Here is an 18,746-nt window from a genome sequence, read left to right as displayed (position 1 = left end):
TAAGGCCAAAATAGCTGCGCTTGAGATATAACTGACTTGGAAACGTTTTCCACTTTGTATAGTTTGTACTCATTTAAAATAAAAAGTTACTTTTTTTTAAACAAAAAGAACTGCGCATTAATGGTATTAATGTGGATGTCACACATTATTATTATAATTTAAATTATATATTTGTTTTTCTTATGCTTTTCATGACTTTTCCCATTTACACCAGATGCATATGCAATCAGAGCTTTCTAAACTCAGTTACTTTATGAAATTGCCAAAATATAGTTGATGGGCTAATGTTTTTCTTGAAATATGTTACCGTCTGAATCTTTAAACTAATAAAGCATTTTTTTATATTTTTTGTCTTATTCGCATTTTTTTTAATAAAAAATAACCTAAACCTGCAAAGTGGTGCAATCAGTAGAGCACCTGTATTGGTTTTCAAACATGGACCTTTTCCGAAACCCTATTTACTTTTGTCATAATACATAATAGTTCAGCATGTACAAACATGCAATGTTAAATACAGCAACACACTGAATCCCCAAAGGGAATAGATGTCCACACTTGAGCAGGTGAGTAAAGGTTCACGCTTATTTACTCTTTTCATAAAATTACCATTGCAGCATAGTAGCAAAAGCCAGTGCACAAAGGGGAGGCTACAGATAAGAAGATTCCTTACGCGTTTCGTGCCTACAAGGCACTTCCTCAGATGTACAAACATCCAAGCACAAAAAAATGATACTTTGAAATTTGTCGCAACCCACAACAGGTGGCACTGATAAATGATGGAATAAACAATGTAGATAATTTGTTTCTCCTACCAATATAAAAATTATAATATTTGTAGAGGCATATTGGGGTCCAATTTTTATTTGTTTTATTTGACTGGATAAACTTTAATTTCAACTTTTCATGAGCTTATGTATGATCACTGTTGTAGACTGTACCCATCCTTAAATGTAAATGTTCTGTACCCGACGCAAATTACGTGTTTTTTGAAAAACTAATATGGATAAAAATAAAGAACTACATTTACATCACATTTACCTGAAGCGCGATGAAAACATGCACAATAGGTTTGTAGCTAAAAAAAGGAATGAAAGTAAACATCTGTGATATTAAACTGGAAACAGCATGGTTATAATTATAGCAAAGGATCCAAAGTGGAGTAACAAAGAGCGTTCGGCATCATGCTTTCTGTTTCAAGTGCAGCAACATATGTTTCTAACGTTAATCATGTCAAGATCATTAAAAATGGATTTACAATCATAATAGATTTATGATGCATTAGGAATAAACAGATTTTATGTTATTGAAATGAATATTTTTTATTAAACTGCTGATTATGTTTTCTGACAAAGACTAGGCATGAGAGGTAGATATTTATTCCCTATGCTAATGGCATGCAAGACATATACAGGAATAGAACATGATTTTTATCATGTTCTTTTAGGATTTTTCTTATATTTCATAAAATCTTTTCAGGTTGTTGAATGTATCACTTAAAGGAACGCTCTAATGTTTTGAATAAATATATTTCTTTAAATAATCTAATATTAACCGTTAGATTAAAAAAATAGGTCAAGTAAAATTAATCATTAATCCAGCACTCCTAGTGTTGGGGAAAGGATGTGAGGAATGTTTTCTTTATCTTTGGTGGTCTTGCCAAAGACTTTACTGGCCCCAAATGCAGAAAGCAATTACAAAGGTCACCACCTGCACCCCCCTGTTCTCACACCATTTATTTTAAGTGTAAAAAAAAGTTAGACATCTGCAGTCTGAGGCAAAAACCTTGATGCCCCTGCAGTGGAGATATATCACTCTCCCTCTTTTCAAGTCGTGATTACGGTTGTTTTCTTGAGAGGCACCAATGAGAAGTTGGCACATCTACTGGAACCAGTTTCTAGAATCTGAAGCCTACCTTTATATGACTTCTTAACTCATAGAATTAAGGTCAGTGAATGTTATTAGTCACCAAAGAAAAGTCGAGGCACTCTGAAGCTTAGATAGGCACCTATATTAGAACTACAGTGTCCAGCAGAAACGCTTCAAGACCATAATAACATTCACCGATGACTATTCATGAGCAGGGTTAGTAAACTACTTGAAAAGCAAAAGTGATGCAGATTTAGCTACTGTAAAGTTACCAACACACAGCCCCATATGGAATCATTGAATGTATGATATCTGACAATGGCACTGAGTTTGTGACTTAGAGCTTTAGGTCACTACTAAACAAACAGGACATCAGCATCTTACTCACCCATAAAAAAGGAACTGCAAGATAATAGACACGTGCAATTAGTTTGCTTCCGAATGTCAGAATTGCCTTATTTCTGAAATGCCGAATTTCGGACGTGCAGAACCGAACCAAATTGCCGAAGTGCCGAATTGCCAAAGTGCTACATTTCAGAAGTGCCTAATTGAAATGCCGAAGTACTGAATTTCGGAAGTGCCGAAGTGCTTCAGATTTCTGAAAAGTGGCAAAACAGGAGTGGGGTGGAACATTACAGGAATGAGGACAGGAATCTAACCCTAACCCTACCCCTAACCCTAACCCCTAACCCTACCCCTAACCCTAGCCCCTACCCCCTACCCCTAACCCTAAACCCTAACCCTACCCCTAACCCTACCCCTGGGTTAAGGGTAAGGTTAGGGGTAGGTTTAGGGGTTAGAGGTAAGGGATGGGGTTGGGTTAGGGGTTAGGGTTAGGGGTAGGGTTAAGGTCAGGGGTTAGGGCTAGGGTTAGGGGTAGGGAATTTCCAAAGTTCCGAATTGCCCAAGTCCCAAAGTGACGAAGTCCTGAAGTGCCCAAGTCCCGAATTGCTGAAGTCCCGAATTGTTGAATTTCGGAAGTGTCAAACCGAACTGAAGTGGCGAATTGCTGAATTGCCGAAGTCCTGAATTTTGGAAGTGCTGAACCGAAGTGCCGAATGGCTGAAGTCCCGAATTGCTGAAGTCCCGAATTTCGGAAGTGCCGAACAAAACCAAATTTTTTGTCCAAGCACATCCCTATAATATAATAAATGGGGGAGACTATAAGATGTCTGCTGTTCAAAAGTGAATTGCCAGAGAAATTATAAACATACGCAATAATGACTGCTGCTCACTTCCAATACAGGTGTTTTAATAACAGGTGGAGGAACCTCCATATTATCTGTCAACAGAAAAAAATACCTAAACTTTCTAGAATGAGGATTTTTGGTTCAGAATGTTTTACATACATCTTTAATAGGAAGAAGTTAGATTCAAAGTGTTTGAAAGGAATCTTTGTTGGATTTGCTAAGAATCCTTCTTATCTAGTGTGTGTACTATCCTGACACCAGATAAGTGTCAAACCAGAGCTTGTGACATTGATTACAAAGAAAGCTGTTCAAAAGCAAACTCAGACTGATCTACTGCATAATGAAAGGGATCCCTCAGAGAGTGATACACCTTCTATACAGAGAACAAATAATGCTGAAGTAGAGTATTCAGAAAGATCCAAACTTCAGAAGGTGCAGAGAATGGTCAAACAAAAATAATCATAGTACATGTTACTCTAAGAGAAATAGAAAAGTTCCCAAATACTTGGAAGACTATGCTTAAGATTTAAAAAGTAATGACCAGGTATTAATGAACATTATTTTTACAGAGTGTTTGACTAACACAAACCATTGAAGATGCCAAACATTCACCTCAATCTCAATTTTGGCTTAATACTATGAAAGAGGAAATGGATTCACTAAGTGAGAATGACACATTCACCATGACCACGTCACCAGAACGTTAACTTTCAGTGGGGATCAAAGAATGTGTGCAATAGGGAACAACATTTATATATCATGAACTTACACTATATATGGCCAGATATTCTGCTAAAAGTTGCAATCAAGAAAAGGGCGTTCATCACAAAGAAATATTCTGTCCAACATCTTGTTTATGAGTTTCAATTGATTGTGAACAGCCAGAAGGTTTTGGGGTCAAGTCCAAACAGTTCTCATGATACACAAGTTATTTAACAGTTTGAAGCAGTCAGGTTGAAATTGGAACAAAATACTACATGACCATTTAAGTGAAAATACGTTTGAACAGAATTCTGCAGACCACTGCATGTACACCAAAAAGTATGAAAATTAAAACTAAATGCTGATAAAGCTGATATTTTATCTCATTCAAGATGCCAGTGGTGAAACAATAATCAAGGATGTAAGAGAAATGCTAATTAAAAATGAAAGACCTTGGAAGAATCAAACATTTCCTAGGCATTGACTTTAAACAAAGTGTTGGTCTAGTAGAGATGAGCAAAAAGAGATACAATTCAAAGATTCTGAAGACGTTTGGTATGACAGATTGTAGACAAACAGTACAACCTTTGGTCATACCTAAACAAGTCATAAGATACTTCAAACATACCATTGATTTTGAGTTATGCTACAAGATGAGTAATGAAAAATGTAATCTAAAATCCTAGTGATGCTGATTGGGCCTCCCATGTGAATAGGAAAATAAAAATGACTGGATACTGCTTTAGTCTTACATAGAAGGGAACACTGATTGCATGAAAGTCTATGAAACAGTCTACAGTAGCTTTGTCCTCGTGTGAAGTGGAATACATGGATTTAGCCATAGCTAAATGGCCAAGCAATGTAAATATGAAAAAGTACCAGTCTTTGGGGCAATCAGGGTGCAGTAGCTCTTTCAAGGATTCTAGATTGTTATCAAAGGTGAAAGCACCTTGATATTACATACCACTTTTGATCAGTGATCAATAATGGTGTCATGGTCCTTGATTACTGCCCAACCAGCAGGATGACAGCAGACATCATGAATAAGCCAGCAACAACGTTCAATTAGAAAAGTTCTTGTGTTGTTTGTTTATTGTTAATAAATAAGGTCAGTTAATGTTATTAGTCACCAAAGAAAAGTCCAGGAACTCCAAAGCTTAGATAGGCACCTTCATTAGAACTACAGTGTCCAGCAGAAATGTTTCGACCCTATGGTCTTTTTCAAGCTAAGGTCTTAAAAAATACCTTATGGTCGCAACCTTTCTGCTGGACACAGCAGTTCTAATGAAGGTGCCTATCTAAACTTTGGAGTGCCTGGACCTTTCTTTGGTGACTATTGACTATTTCCTTGGACTTGGTGTTGGTCCCTAGCTTTTATTAATAGTTTGAGGGCTTGGTTTTTAGTACATCAGTGAATGTTTTAAACCTTATTTAGCTTGTGGTTCTATGGGACCTTCTCAGTCAGTATGCACCAGTTCTAGAGGTGCTGTGGCTCTCTCATAAGACTCTCAGCTTTTAGTTGCAACCAAATTTCACATTTTAGATTGGACTTATCAACCTTTCCATAAATCTTCCCTAATTCAATGATACTTTGCAATGTCAGCATAAGTACACCGACCCAGAATGTAATGCCAAGTTTCAATTTAGTAAAATAAATGGCAGATATCTTCATTTTCAGCAAAAGTATTAACATAGTAAAGTCTATTGTATTTTTGAATTATGAACTTGGTGCCACTTTTACAAATGAGTTCACTTTTGCCTTGTCTAAAGTTAACTGATACACCATTGGATATTGGATATAGGATATGTAAGTATGTATAACACTTTTTTGGGGGTTGCTAGCACTCGTTGTTTTGCAACAATTTAAGACTGAAGTCAGGGCTCTGGTGTCCATCACTGCTGCCTCCTGATTGCTTTCTCCGCAGTATTAGGACAGTTTAGCTGGGCAGCCGGAGACAGACTGAGAGTTTAAGTTGACACTTTCTGCCTATCACTGGCAGTCCAGTAAGAGAAGTAGTACATTTTTGTGTTTGCATTAATAATAATGCATGTGTGTTATAGTAACTTTTGTGAATATATCATAAACATGTTATATATAAAATTCTGCTTATAATATTGGCACATAAATATTAGTGTAATACACATGCGTATCTATAATTTGTTAGGGAAGGGGCCTGGAGCATGAACCCCTATGTTAATCTGGCCCCGATTCAGGAGGTTTTCCTTTTAGGTTCAGTAACCTCATGTGCCCTAAGAACTTTGTTTAACATAAATTGCAGTTATTCTCATCTTCGTCGAAATACAGCAGCTCCAACAGTTTACAGTATCCATTTAGGGTCCATAACCTGTGTCAATCTGCATGCTGAGCGTAGATTTACGGGGTAAGTGCACACAATAACAGAGGAACACACCACACACGTATTTAGCACGTCACTGCTCCACACTAGGAGGGGCAACAACTTTATTGTACCAAAGGCAAAGGAACACATTAAGGGCACCTTGGGATTACATCCCTAACATGTGTACATAAGGCAAAGTAATCCCTAATTTATCCTATATATATCTTTTAATTTTGTTGGAATTTCAGAGAAATTACAATGAAATATGTTGCTGGTTTTAATATAAATTCAAGCTCAGACATGACAAGTTTGTTTTAACAGAATGTAACACATTTACATTTTAACTCATGGTACTTAATTTAGAAAAATAAACCTATTCATTCAATAAGAGTTTTAACCAGGAGATGTGTCATTACAGCTGGGAGTCATTGGACCACTGAAATAAACATTGTGTTCCATCGGTAATCAGCTTTAAATAAATCTCTGCTGAGCATTATCTCACAATGTCAGACATTTATTCTAAAGTTTGTGCAAATTTAAACATAGCTGTTTTCAACATGCTCAGAAAAAAAATAATGAAAGTTATATGTTAAACAGGCTATTTGGGGGCGAGAAAATGTTTATTTGTGACAGGAACTATCATTGCAATTTATGACAATCACATAATAATCACTCATGTGTCCTTTGTCATGTGTCCTTTGTTCTATAAGACGCCTCGAACTGAACAAATTTTGTCATTTGATGATCTCACAGAAGCTAAAACAGTGGCCACAAATAGACTGTCCAGGCTCTCAGGTGATGATGAATTTCTATAGATTTTTTTTCCCCACAGTTCTCTTATTGATAAGGGGGGTCCTCTGAATCTAAAGTCAGCAAGTCGAAAATTAATCTAAAGTCTAACTTTCAAAATACATTTTAGTATTTACTTTTATATTTTTAACTTTTTATGCATGTTTTAACCTAGTTAAACAATATTAACACCTGGACAAAAGATAGCAAATTTTTTGTATATGCTAGAAAATATGCCAATGTGAAAATAGCAAATACAACCAGACTGGGCAAATACAAAACTGGGCACCTCTAACAGTGAAACGGGCTCTTAGTCATCAGTGTTCCTGCTATGGAGCAAATGGTAATACGTTGGCAATCTGAATTGATATAGAAAGGTGAAATGATATAATTCCCTGGATTGGTTTTATGTATCTCTGCCTGCTTGTTTATTAACACTGAGCTTCTGCCTTGCCTTGGAGTGTAAGATCTAATCCATGGTGCTGAAGACAGATTGTAGGTTTAAATCCACAAATCTGATTCTGCTCTGCCTATTACCCTCCTGTTTATAGGAACCACTATACCCCCCCCCCCCCCCCCCCCCCCCAGTATGGCATAAAAGGGAATAAAATAAAGCTTTTTACTTACTTTTTTCCAGTGCCGAGACTCCATCCATGGTGCTCACTTCTTCGACTCCCACAATGTCATCAAGGAGGCATGACCTCCTCTGGATAGTCCGATCCAATGCTCCTCATAGAGGATCATTGGGGATCTGATGAGCATGCTCGGCGAGCACCAAGTGCATATTCAAGCTTCCCCATAGTCAAAAATTGTATTAAAGCTTTACTTGGGCAGTGCAGCAAAAGTGCCTCTAGTGGCTGGCATACAAAAGAAAATTATGGATCCAAGCACTTCAGATGAGAATTGCAGGCTTTAATTGGATACATAATTATTATTTGATAAAGACCACCGTGTGTGGTCAAAACGTTATCACTCTGTATCTTGTTTCCTGTTAAAGTTGGAAATTCTCCTCCGAAGTGCTTGGATCCTTTATATTCTTTTTGTGTTTGCAAAAAAGGTTTGGCCACACTAGGTTCATTATGGCACCTGTGGGATCTTCAACTGTTTATCCATTGGAAGTATGCACTAAACTGTGTGTACTAGTGGCTGTCAGTAGAGCAGTATTTAATCCTGCAATGTATACATTGTTGCACTTGCAGTGATTTACATTGCTCGGTTAAAAGGATAGTGCCACTGCACGTAGATCACTGCATTAAGATTAAGTAGTACCTTTATACCACGTACCACGTGCTCTAAGACTCAGACCAGAGGACATCCCTCCTGATATTCAATCCTTGTGTTCAAGAACCACATTGAAGAGCAGCTGCTAACCTGCCTTATTTAAAATGATAGATTTCAGGGCCAAATTCCAAATATATGGCAATTTGATCCAGTAATTACTATTTAGAATTATATTTTAATTTTACCAAATTTATCTTAGTCACTTTGTGAGTTGTTAAAATTTCAGATTTGATCTCCCACATTTATAACACATATTTTCTTTGCCTTTTTTTTAAAGCTTTAAAATGTTCCTGGTCTTTCTCCTGTAAGTGTTCCACAAAAAAAAAATATGAATGTATACCTACAGATCCATTACAAAATTCATTCATATTGGTAAAATGTTGCCTGCAAAGTTTTCCCGAATTTTGAGATCCGGCTTTTAAAAATATGTCGACACTCGTAAGATTAAATAAACTTGTTGGACTTGGGTTTATTTTATAATTAAAAATATGTCATTTCAAAGCTGTTTTCAAGAACCATCTGAGGAATAATCAAACAAGTAAACATAATAAAAGCTCATAGTAAAACGTTGGTCGGTGTCATGGCAAAATCTTATCAGCCTATCATTTCATGAAGTTTATAAGATGATTATCCTGCACTAGAGCAGGGATGGGCAACATTTGGCACCCAGTATGTTGTGGACTACATCCCCCATGATGTTTTCCAGTATTATGTCTGTAATAGCATTATGGGATATGTAGCCAGCAACATCTGTAGTGCTGAAGGTTTCCTATCCCTCTACTAAATCTTCAATATCCCTTAAAGCGGCACTGTCATGCCGAACTTACCTTTCCTCAATCTCTTCCTCTTCTCCCCCTCTCTCAGGATCTGTTATTCTTTTCTTCCTGTCTTCTTTAGTTTTCTTTAAAACCATAAGACAAAGTAGGGACTCTTTGTCTTATGGGATTCCTCCGCTTGACCAGCTCTGACCAGCGGAGGAGCAAAGTGTGCTTCATTTCCGCTGGTCAGAGCAATTTTCCCATGATCCCTAGCTTTCCTCCCAGTTCCCACAATACTTCCTGTCAGTATTGCCGAAAGTCCTGTCACTTAGACAGAACGCCGGCAAAACTGCCGAATTGCATCCTAACAGAATGAGCACCGTTTCTCCATTGGTGTTAGGATGCAATTCGGTACTTTGTTCGGATCGGAATTTCATTCAAATGAATGAAACTCCGATCCTATTCATTGCTGTGGCTGCATCTTGCAGCCGCTTAGTAGATAACTCCCTAATTCCCACGGTATCAGGGAGCTATCTACTAAAAGGCTGAAAGACCTAAATTGGTCTTTCAGCCAAATTTACTAACACCAAGTAAAAATTACTTGGTATTAGTAAATAATATGCCCCTACTCGCTATACCGCGAGTAGGGGCATGTCTAGTAAGCAGTGAGCAGCCTGTGGCTGCTCACTGTAGAAAAAAAATAAAAAAAATATTGCCCCCCACCCCTAAATGACGGGTGGGGGCCGTAAAGTAAAATAAGGGAGGGAGACCTATTGTCCCCCCCCCCGGCCCCCACCCCTGAGCGGTGGGTGGGGGCCATAAAGATAATGAGGGGGGGGGACCTACTGTCCTCCCCCCCGGCCCCCACCCCTGGGCGGCGGGTGGGGGCCATAATAGTAGTAGGGGGGGGGACCTACTGTCCCCCCCCCCCGGCCCCCACCCCTGGCCGGCGGGTGGGGGCCATAATAGTAATAAAGGGGGGGGGACCTACTGTCCTCCCCCCCGGCCCCCACCCCTGGGCGGCGGGTGGGGGCCATAATAGTAATAAAGGGGGGGGGGGACCTACTGTCCTCCCCCCCGGCCCCCACCCCTGGGCGGCGGGTGGGGGCCATAATAGTAATAAGGGGGGGGGGACCTACTGTCCTCCACCCCCCGGCCCCCACCCCTGGGCGGCGGGTGGGGGCCATAATAGTAATAGGGGGGGGACCTACTGTCCTCCCCCCCCGGCCCCCACCCCTGGGCGGCGGGTGGGGGCCATAATAGTAATAAGGGGGGGGGACCTACTGTCCTCCAGCCCCCGGCCCCCACCCCTAGGCGGCGGGTGGGGGCCCTAATGGAAAAAAGGGGGGGGGGACCTACTGTCCTCCCCCCCGGCCCCCACCCCTGGGCGGCGGGTGGGGGCCATAATAGTAATAAGGGGGGGGGGGGATCTACTGTCCTCCCCCCCCCGGCCCCCACCCCTGGGCGGCGGGTGGGGGCCATAACGATAATGGGGGGGGGACCTACTGTCCTCCCCCCCGCCCCCACCCCTGGGCGGCGGGTGGGGGCACTAAGTAAATTCCCCCCCCCCCCCATCAAGGTGACTAGGGGTGCCCAAGCCCCTAGTCACCCACCCCCCACCCAAATAAAAAATGCCCCTACCTACCCCCCTCACCCTAAAAAATAGTGAGGGGGGAATAAAATTGCTAACCTGTAAAGTAAAATTAAACTTACCATTCGTCTTCTTTTTTCTAAAATCTTCATTTTTCAGCCCCAAAAAAGGCCAAATAAAAAACCATCATAGCCGTCGAACTAAAAATAAAATAAAAAACCCGAGCGCAAAAAAAAAAACCCGACGAAAAGAAAAAACCCGAGCGCACAAAAAAATAATCCATCTTCACCCATGGAGGGCTCCGCGCAGACTGAGCTCCGCAGGGCGGGGCAAGGCTTATAAAGCCTTGCCCCGCCCTGCAATTAGCCTAAGAACACTCTGATTGGTGGGTTTAAGCCAATCAGAGTGCTCTTTGTCATTTTACAAGCGTGGGAAAGTTCTTTGGAATTTTCCCACGCTTGTAAAATGACACAGAGCACTGTGATTGGATGGCTTGAAAGCCATCCAATCACAGTGCTCTGTGTCATTTTACAAGCGTGGGAAAGTTCTTTGGAATTTTCCCACGCTTGTAAAATGACACAGAGCACTGTAATTGGATGGCTTTAAATCCATCCAATCACAGTGCTCTGTGTCATTTTACAAGCGTGGGAAAGTTCTTTGGAACTTTCCCACGCTTGTAAAATGACACAGAGCACTGTGATTGGATGGATTTAAAGCCATCCAATCACAGTGCTCTGTGTCATTTTACAAGCGTGGGAAAATTCCAAAGAACTTTCCCATGCTTGTAAAATGACACAGAGCACTGTGATTGGATGGCTTGAAATCCATCCAATCACAGTGCTCTGTGTCATTTTACAAGCGTGGGAAAATTCCAAAGAACTTTCCCACGCTTGTAAAATGACACAGAGCACTGTGATTGGATGGATTTAAAGCCATCCAATCACAGTGCTCTGTGTCATTTTACAAGCGTGGGAAAATTCCAAAGAACTTTCCCACGCTTGTAAAATGACACAGAGCACTGTGATTGGATGGCTTGAAATCCATCCAATCACAGTGCTCTGTGTCATTTTACAAGCGTGGGAAAATTCCAAAGAACTTTCCCACGCTTGTAAAATGACACAGAGCACTGTGATTGGATGGATTTCAAGCCATCCAATCACAGTGCTCTGTGACACTTTACAAGCGTGGGAAAATTCCAAAGAACTTTCCCACGCTTGTAAAATGACAAAGAGCACTCTGATTGGCTTAAACCCACCAATCAGAGTGTTCTTAGGCTAATTGCAGGGCGGGGCAAGGCTTTATAAGCCTTGCCCCGCCCTGCGGAGCTCAGTCTGCGCGGAGCCCTCCATGGGTGAAGATGGATTATTTTTTTGTGCGCTCGGGTTTTTTCTTTTTCGTCGGGTTTTTTTTTGCGCTCGGGTTTTTTATTTTATTTTTAGTTCGACGGCTATGATGGTTTTTTATTTGGCCTTTTTTGGGGCTGAAAAATGAAGATTTTAGAAAAAAGAAGACGTCGAATGGTAAGTTTAATTTTACTTTACAGGTTAGCAATTTTATTCCCCCCTCACTATTTTTTAGGGTGAGGGGGGTAGGTAGGGGCATTTTTTATTTGGGTGGGGGGTGGGTGACTAGGGGCTTGGGCACCCCTAGTCACCTTGATGGGGGGGGGGGGGGAATTTACTTAGTGCCCCCACCCGCCGCCCAGGGGTGGGGGCGGGGGGAGGACAGTAGGTCCCCCCCCATTATCGTTATGGCCCCCACCCGCCGCCCAGGGGTGGGGGCCGGGGGGGGGGAAGGACAGTAGATCCCCCCCCCCCTTATTACTATTATGGCCCCCACCCGCCGCCCAGGGGTGGGGGCCGGGGGGAGGACAGTAGGTCCCCCCCCTATTACTATTATGGCCCCCACCCGCCGCCCAGGGGTGGGGGCCGGGGGGTGGAGGACAGTAGGTCCCCCCCCCTACTACTATTATGGCCCCCACCCGCCGCCCAGGGGTGGGGGCCTGAGGGGAGGACAGTAGGTCCCCCCTCATTCCCATTATGGCCCCCACCCGCCGTCCAGGGGTGGGGGCCGGCGGGGGAGGACAGTAGGCCCCCCGTCCCCCCCTTATTACCCTTTTTTTTTTTTTTTTTTTTTTTTTTTACAGTGAGCAGCCACAGGCTGCTCACTGTTTAGTGGACATGCCCCTACTCGCGATATAGCGAGTAGGGGCATTGGGGAGATTTTAATCTCCCTTGTGCTATTATGGGGGTCATATTGACCCCCATAGAGTGAGGGGGGGACCTGGGGGGCTTATGAAGTGGTGGGGAGCTCTGCTCCCTGCCGCTTCTATAGTTACATATTACAAGGAGGGAGCTGCACGCCGGTAGCTCCCTCCTTGTAATAAACTGAACGAACAAACTAACACTGATACACAGTGTTAGTTTGTTCGTCTGATTTTTTCTATTCATTCATTCGTCTGTCTGATGAATGAATGAATAGGTGAAATTCCCGTTCGCATGTCCAGGTGTTTCACTGGGCATGTGCGGGAATCTCACAGTCTGTGTAGTGTGGGTAGATGACGTGTCCCATAGGGACTTCACCTACCCACACAAAGATGGCGGCTCCCTGAATAAAGATCGGGCAGAAAATAAAGAATAAAAAATAGGTAATGTGGGGGGCATAGGGGCATTTGGGGGTGACTAGGGGGTCGATTGGATGTAGTTGAGGCGGGAGGGGGGTTAAAAAAAAAACGGAATTCGGCATGACAGTGCCGCTTTAAGAAGAAAATGTTGTTTTATCACTAGTTATTTTTTATAATTATTAGTATAAATATAATGATTAAGTATATCTGCATATGTCTACTTAAGTCATCTACAATAGTAATACCTGTTCATCTCCACCTGAGGAACAATGTCACGAGTTCTTCTGTTTGAGAATTTGACAATAATTATATCTTTGTATAGTGCTGGATATTTGAAATAATCGCACAGTGATCGACCGATTTTTCTTCTTTTTTCATTACACTTTCTGTGCTCAAGATAGAGACACAAGTGCTAAAGTAATGTCGGAAAAAAACTGCAAAGTCCAGATCAATAAGATTAAAAAAATAAATAGTATCGGCACATTACCTCTTTTGAATGACGGACAGGACACTATTTATTTATTTATTTTTGCCACTAAGCAGAGCACCCATCAAAGTGAATCTTTGACATTTTGATAAACCTTATTGTTAGGAAACCATACATAATTGTTGGTTCCTATTAGTCTATTTTCTCTAACTTCATCATGTGTATCACATGTACCTTGAACTCCTAAGTACTCAATATATCCTTCTGTCACTTCATTTCATGGCTCACAGCTTCACTTTTACTTAATATAGCTCCTTGTAGAAGTTCAGGTGCCGTTCTAACTCGATCACGTTGACAGTGGAATACACAATCACAATCAAACTTACAATCTTACAGGGATTCAAATTATGTAAAAGGTTTGTCAGGCTAACTGCTGTGAAATGGCATTCAGACCCTTGGCAGAATTGCAAAAGGTAGTTGGCTTTTCTGATTACAATATTATTCAGATAAATTGTCTGCTTTTCTTTATGGAATTCTAAACAGGAAAAGTATGGCTGATTGACCAAAAGATGACTTAACACCTTCATGGCAAAAGAACGTCTAGCATAATCAACGACAACAAAAACAAAATAAATAACGTAAAATGAGTCTAATGTACGTAAAAAATAATTAAACCATTTACTATAACTTTAAAAGGCAATTCTATAATTACCACAAATAATCTTGGTAGTGTTACTTAATAATTGACTTATTTGCTTTTTACTAAGACCTGCCGTCATCAACATTGTAACTCCTCCTCTTCATGTGATACCATAAGAGGTACAGGAGATCCCAGATCTGTGTACAGCCTATGAAACTACTCTACTGTACTGTACGCAAGCTCTTCCTGGCCATTACATATCAGGATGATTATAGAAAAGGTGTCCCAGTCTGGCCAACTTCAATGAAAGCCCATTATATTGATTGATTAAAAATCTGACCATTGGGAAGGGTTATTACAATTTAATTGATAGCTCTGATAGGTGATCTAGAACAGGGGTAAGCAACCTTTGGCATTACAGATGCCGTGGGCTAAATCATTCCTTGATGTTTTGCCAGCGGCTATAAGAGCATTATAAGCGATGTAGTCCACAACATCTGGATCTAGAATGTTCATAGGACTCCAAATATTCTTATACTTTCATAACATTTTAACAGTTCTGCATATGTCATATATAAAATCTTGCCACTTAGAATTCCACTTGGGATGGAACATCTCTCAGAATATAGTATTATCTGTGACTGTCTTATTTATTTATTTATTTTTTTCCCCATTGCAGAAGTCCTGAGTTTTTAGTAACTCACAGTGGTTGGACAAACAGACATGTAGTTGTAACCAGACAAGTTGGAACAGAGTGGTTGAGGGCCCTGCTCAATGAGCTTACAAGCTAGAAGGAGTGGGGAAAAGTGGCACAAAAGGTAAGGATAGTATTAGACTAATGACAGTTGCAAGATAGGAATCAGTCATGAGCTATTAACACTTTAATTGATATGCTTTTATGAAGAAGGGGGTTTTTAATGATTTTTTTGAAGGAGTGGAGACTGGGTGAGCATCTAACAGAAGAGGGAAGTGAGTTCCACAGGAAGTCTTGAAGGCGAGCATCAGAGGTGGGAGTACGGACAGATTATGGACTCAATGCCTTTCCCATGAAAGCCACACATACCACAGGTAGAGTCTCTTTGTTTTGTGGCAAGAACTTAGCAACTGGTCTGTAGGTGTTACAGCAAAATGGGCAGTAATACTAGTAAATAGGACTGTAAACATAAAGATGAGCAAAACACAAAGAAATGTAAAAATCATAAAAAAGGTAAAATGTTCAAAACATAAAAAGAGGAGGGAAAGTAAAACACAAAGACAAGGCAAGAGCACTGTAGATTGGAGAACACTACAAATGCTACAGAAAACATCTAGAGCTAGTTGTGACATTATATAGATGTTTAGGGTTTAGGCTCAAATTTTGCAAACTCTCTGCAACACAAAGACAATATCAATTAGTTACTGGGGACTGATTAAAGACTGATTAAAGATGAAAAGTTTACTGAATCAATCATTTGCAATTTTCAATGGTGACAAAGAATGGATGCTGCCTTCATCTGATGTATTTTTCTTAAATAGTTTTGTTCCTTTTGGTAGTGGTCACATAGAGTGACATTGCATTAGGTACAGTCCCTGGCAAAGATGTATAGTTATATGTAAGAAGATATGTGTTTTATGCACTAAAGTTATAAAATATGTCCTACAAGAAATTGTAATTTTCTAAGAATTAATTCAGACTGGTTATTTAAATAATCATATGACCACCATATAAAATTATCAGAGTTACAGATGTTAAAAGATGTATCTTTACCAGTAAATACCATCATGAATAATTTGGGCTTATTTTATAGCATGCAGTGCAGTGTTTATTGCTTTATGTTAATAGCATTCCCTGGTGTTGAATTTGCCAAAACAAAAGTTGCTCAACAATTACTAATTACAATTGCATTACTCTGCCATATCAGTTTCTATTGAACTATTGATTGGCCAATGGAAGCACAGGATAGAGGGAGCCATGTTAACACAATACAATACATCTAATGGTACTAACTGCAACTGTAAAACTTGCATGGAATATAGAGTAACCTCCCATTACTGAGAAAATCCCCCATTTAAAGAAGTGGGAAAGTTTTTTAAAGTGTCATGTAAACAAGATGGCTGCCAACAAACTAAAAATCATTGTGTTTTGTTTTCATGGGAAAGTAGCTGAAAACCTACTAAGTAACTAGTATGTATTTTTTTTCACCTCTTCACAGATAGTGCCCGACTGCTTGCCAGAATGTATATTCTCATACTTGGCCAGGAGAGGGAGCAATACTACTATTTTTTTTTATAGCTCTGGTGCCTTCTTCCATTTTAAGGATCTTACAATGAGGTTTATAAAGGTTTATGACAGTACTACTCATTTACATTAATATTAACTGTCGGTGCTCAGTCTCAAGGGTTTAAGATTATAAACATAGACAATATTACTGTTAATCCTACTAAAACTGTTCTCGCCATGCCGTTACGTTCTGCTATTTGGTAACTAAAGGTCAGCGATCAATTATGGCGCAATTTTATAGTAACACGTAAAAGACAAGGTGAACATGCATGCAGTGGTAAAATTGCTTCTAATAACGGTATAAGAAACTCATAATTTACCGTATATACCCGTGTATAGGTCGAGAAATTTTGCCTGCAAACTTAATGTTATCTTGCAGGCTCGACTTATACACGATTGTGAGGGGGATGGCCGCATCAAAGTGGTGCTGCTGGACCGGGCGGCCGCCTAGCCGGTCCGGCGGCATACTCACTTTCGTGCTTTCTGACTGCAGCTGTCAGAAAGCACGAACTGATGGAGGGCGGTGGCGGCATAATCAGGGTAGCGGGAGAGGGAGGGAGGGGGGCGGGACATTCATATTCGTCGGACCGGCAGGAGCACATAAAACCACTCTCCCACCGGTCACTCTCTTACCCCTCCAGATGTGCCGGCCAAATGAGGGGATGTGAGCTGCAGCAGCCAAGTGTTCTAAATAGAGAAGGCTGGCCACTGGTACATTTGTTTAATGTATAAAAAAAAAGTGTTTATAATCTAGTGAGTTTGTGTCAGTGTGTATGTTTGTTTGTCAGTGTGTGTTTCTGTGTATGTGTTTGTCAGTGAATGTGTTTCTGTCAGTGAGTGTTTCTGTCAGTGAATGGGTGTGTTTGTCAGTGTGTGTATGTGTTTGTCAGTGAATGTGTGTGTTTCTGTCATGCCTTAAGTCTGGTATCCTCTTACTTCCAGGTTCCACGGAGCTTAGCCACACCCCCTTATGACACGGTCTCCTTACTTAATGCGACCGCACCAGCTGACAGACGCTGGATTATTGAACTACGTACCGCACTCACGAACCGGCTACAAACTTCTCTGTGAAAGCCATCTGTTACCGGACCGGACTGGAAGACTACTCACGTCCCCTTCTCCTCTCCTCATCCTCGACTAAAGCCTGAACTCTCTACACACATATCATTGGATATAACCGCCTCTGAGGAGAACTTGGGAACCTGTTTTCTATTTACCGGAAGCTAAGTAACATTAAACCTCTGTGATAAGAGTTACATATCTAAAGCCTTTATTGCCTGTTACCAAAGTCTTATTATCAAACAACCCAGCTACAGCTATCTACAACCTATCCACTATTCGAGTTTAGCTGCACCTGTCTTGCTTCAGATAATTGCTAATGGAACAAACTATTGTAATTGCTTATCACCTAACTTGTTAACTCAACTAACAGACTCTAAAGGATTCAGAACCTGCTAATTGCAACCGTTTATTATTTAAAGCTACAGTGCCTGTAATTCTGGACTTAAGCAGCCGTTTATTATTTAAAGATACAGTGCCTTTAATTCTGGACTTAAGCAACCGTTTATTATTTAAAGCTACAGTGCCTGTAATTCTGGACTTAAGCAACCATTTATTATTTAAAGCTACAGTGCCTGTAATTCTGGACTTAAGCAACCATTTATTATTTAAAGCTACATTGCCTGTAATTCTGGACTTAAGCAACCGTTTATTATTTAAAGCTACATTGCCTGTAATTCTGGACTTAAGCAACCGTTTATTATTTAAAGCTACATTGCCTGTAATTCTGGACTTAAGCATCCGTTTATTATTTAAAGCTACAGTGCCTGTAATTCTGGACTTAAGTCACAATATCTTCTAATTGTTCTAATAAATATTCAAGCTCTAAGAAATCTGCAGTTGTGTTCCTTCATAACAAATGTTAAACGTGACAGAATAATCCAGCCCTTGTAATGGATCCAGCAGATTTCGATTCTACGATAACTACGCTGAATCAACGAGTCGATACACTAGCCCAAGGTGTGCAAGACCTTCAAGTTACTAATGAAAGAATTCTCACTTATGTCAAAGACTTACAGACACATCCTCCTCATACTGTTCTGCACTCACTTAGCGATCCTGCTGTATGTAACCCTGAAAAATTCTATGGTGATCGTTCCAAATATAAGGAGTTTTTTTATTCCTGCAAATTATTGATTGCTTTAAAACCTAGATCTTATCCCACAGAAACATCTAAGGTTTATTCAGTTATCTCATTTCTGAGAGGTGAACCTATGTCCT

Source organism: Pelobates fuscus, chromosome 4 (assembly GCF_036172605.1).
Source record: "Pelobates fuscus isolate aPelFus1 chromosome 4, aPelFus1.pri, whole genome shotgun sequence".
NCBI lineage: Eukaryota > Metazoa > Chordata > Amphibia > Anura > Pelobatidae > Pelobates > Pelobates fuscus.
The sequence above is the reverse complement of the archived record's forward strand: the minus strand, read 5'-3'. Positions refer to the sequence as shown.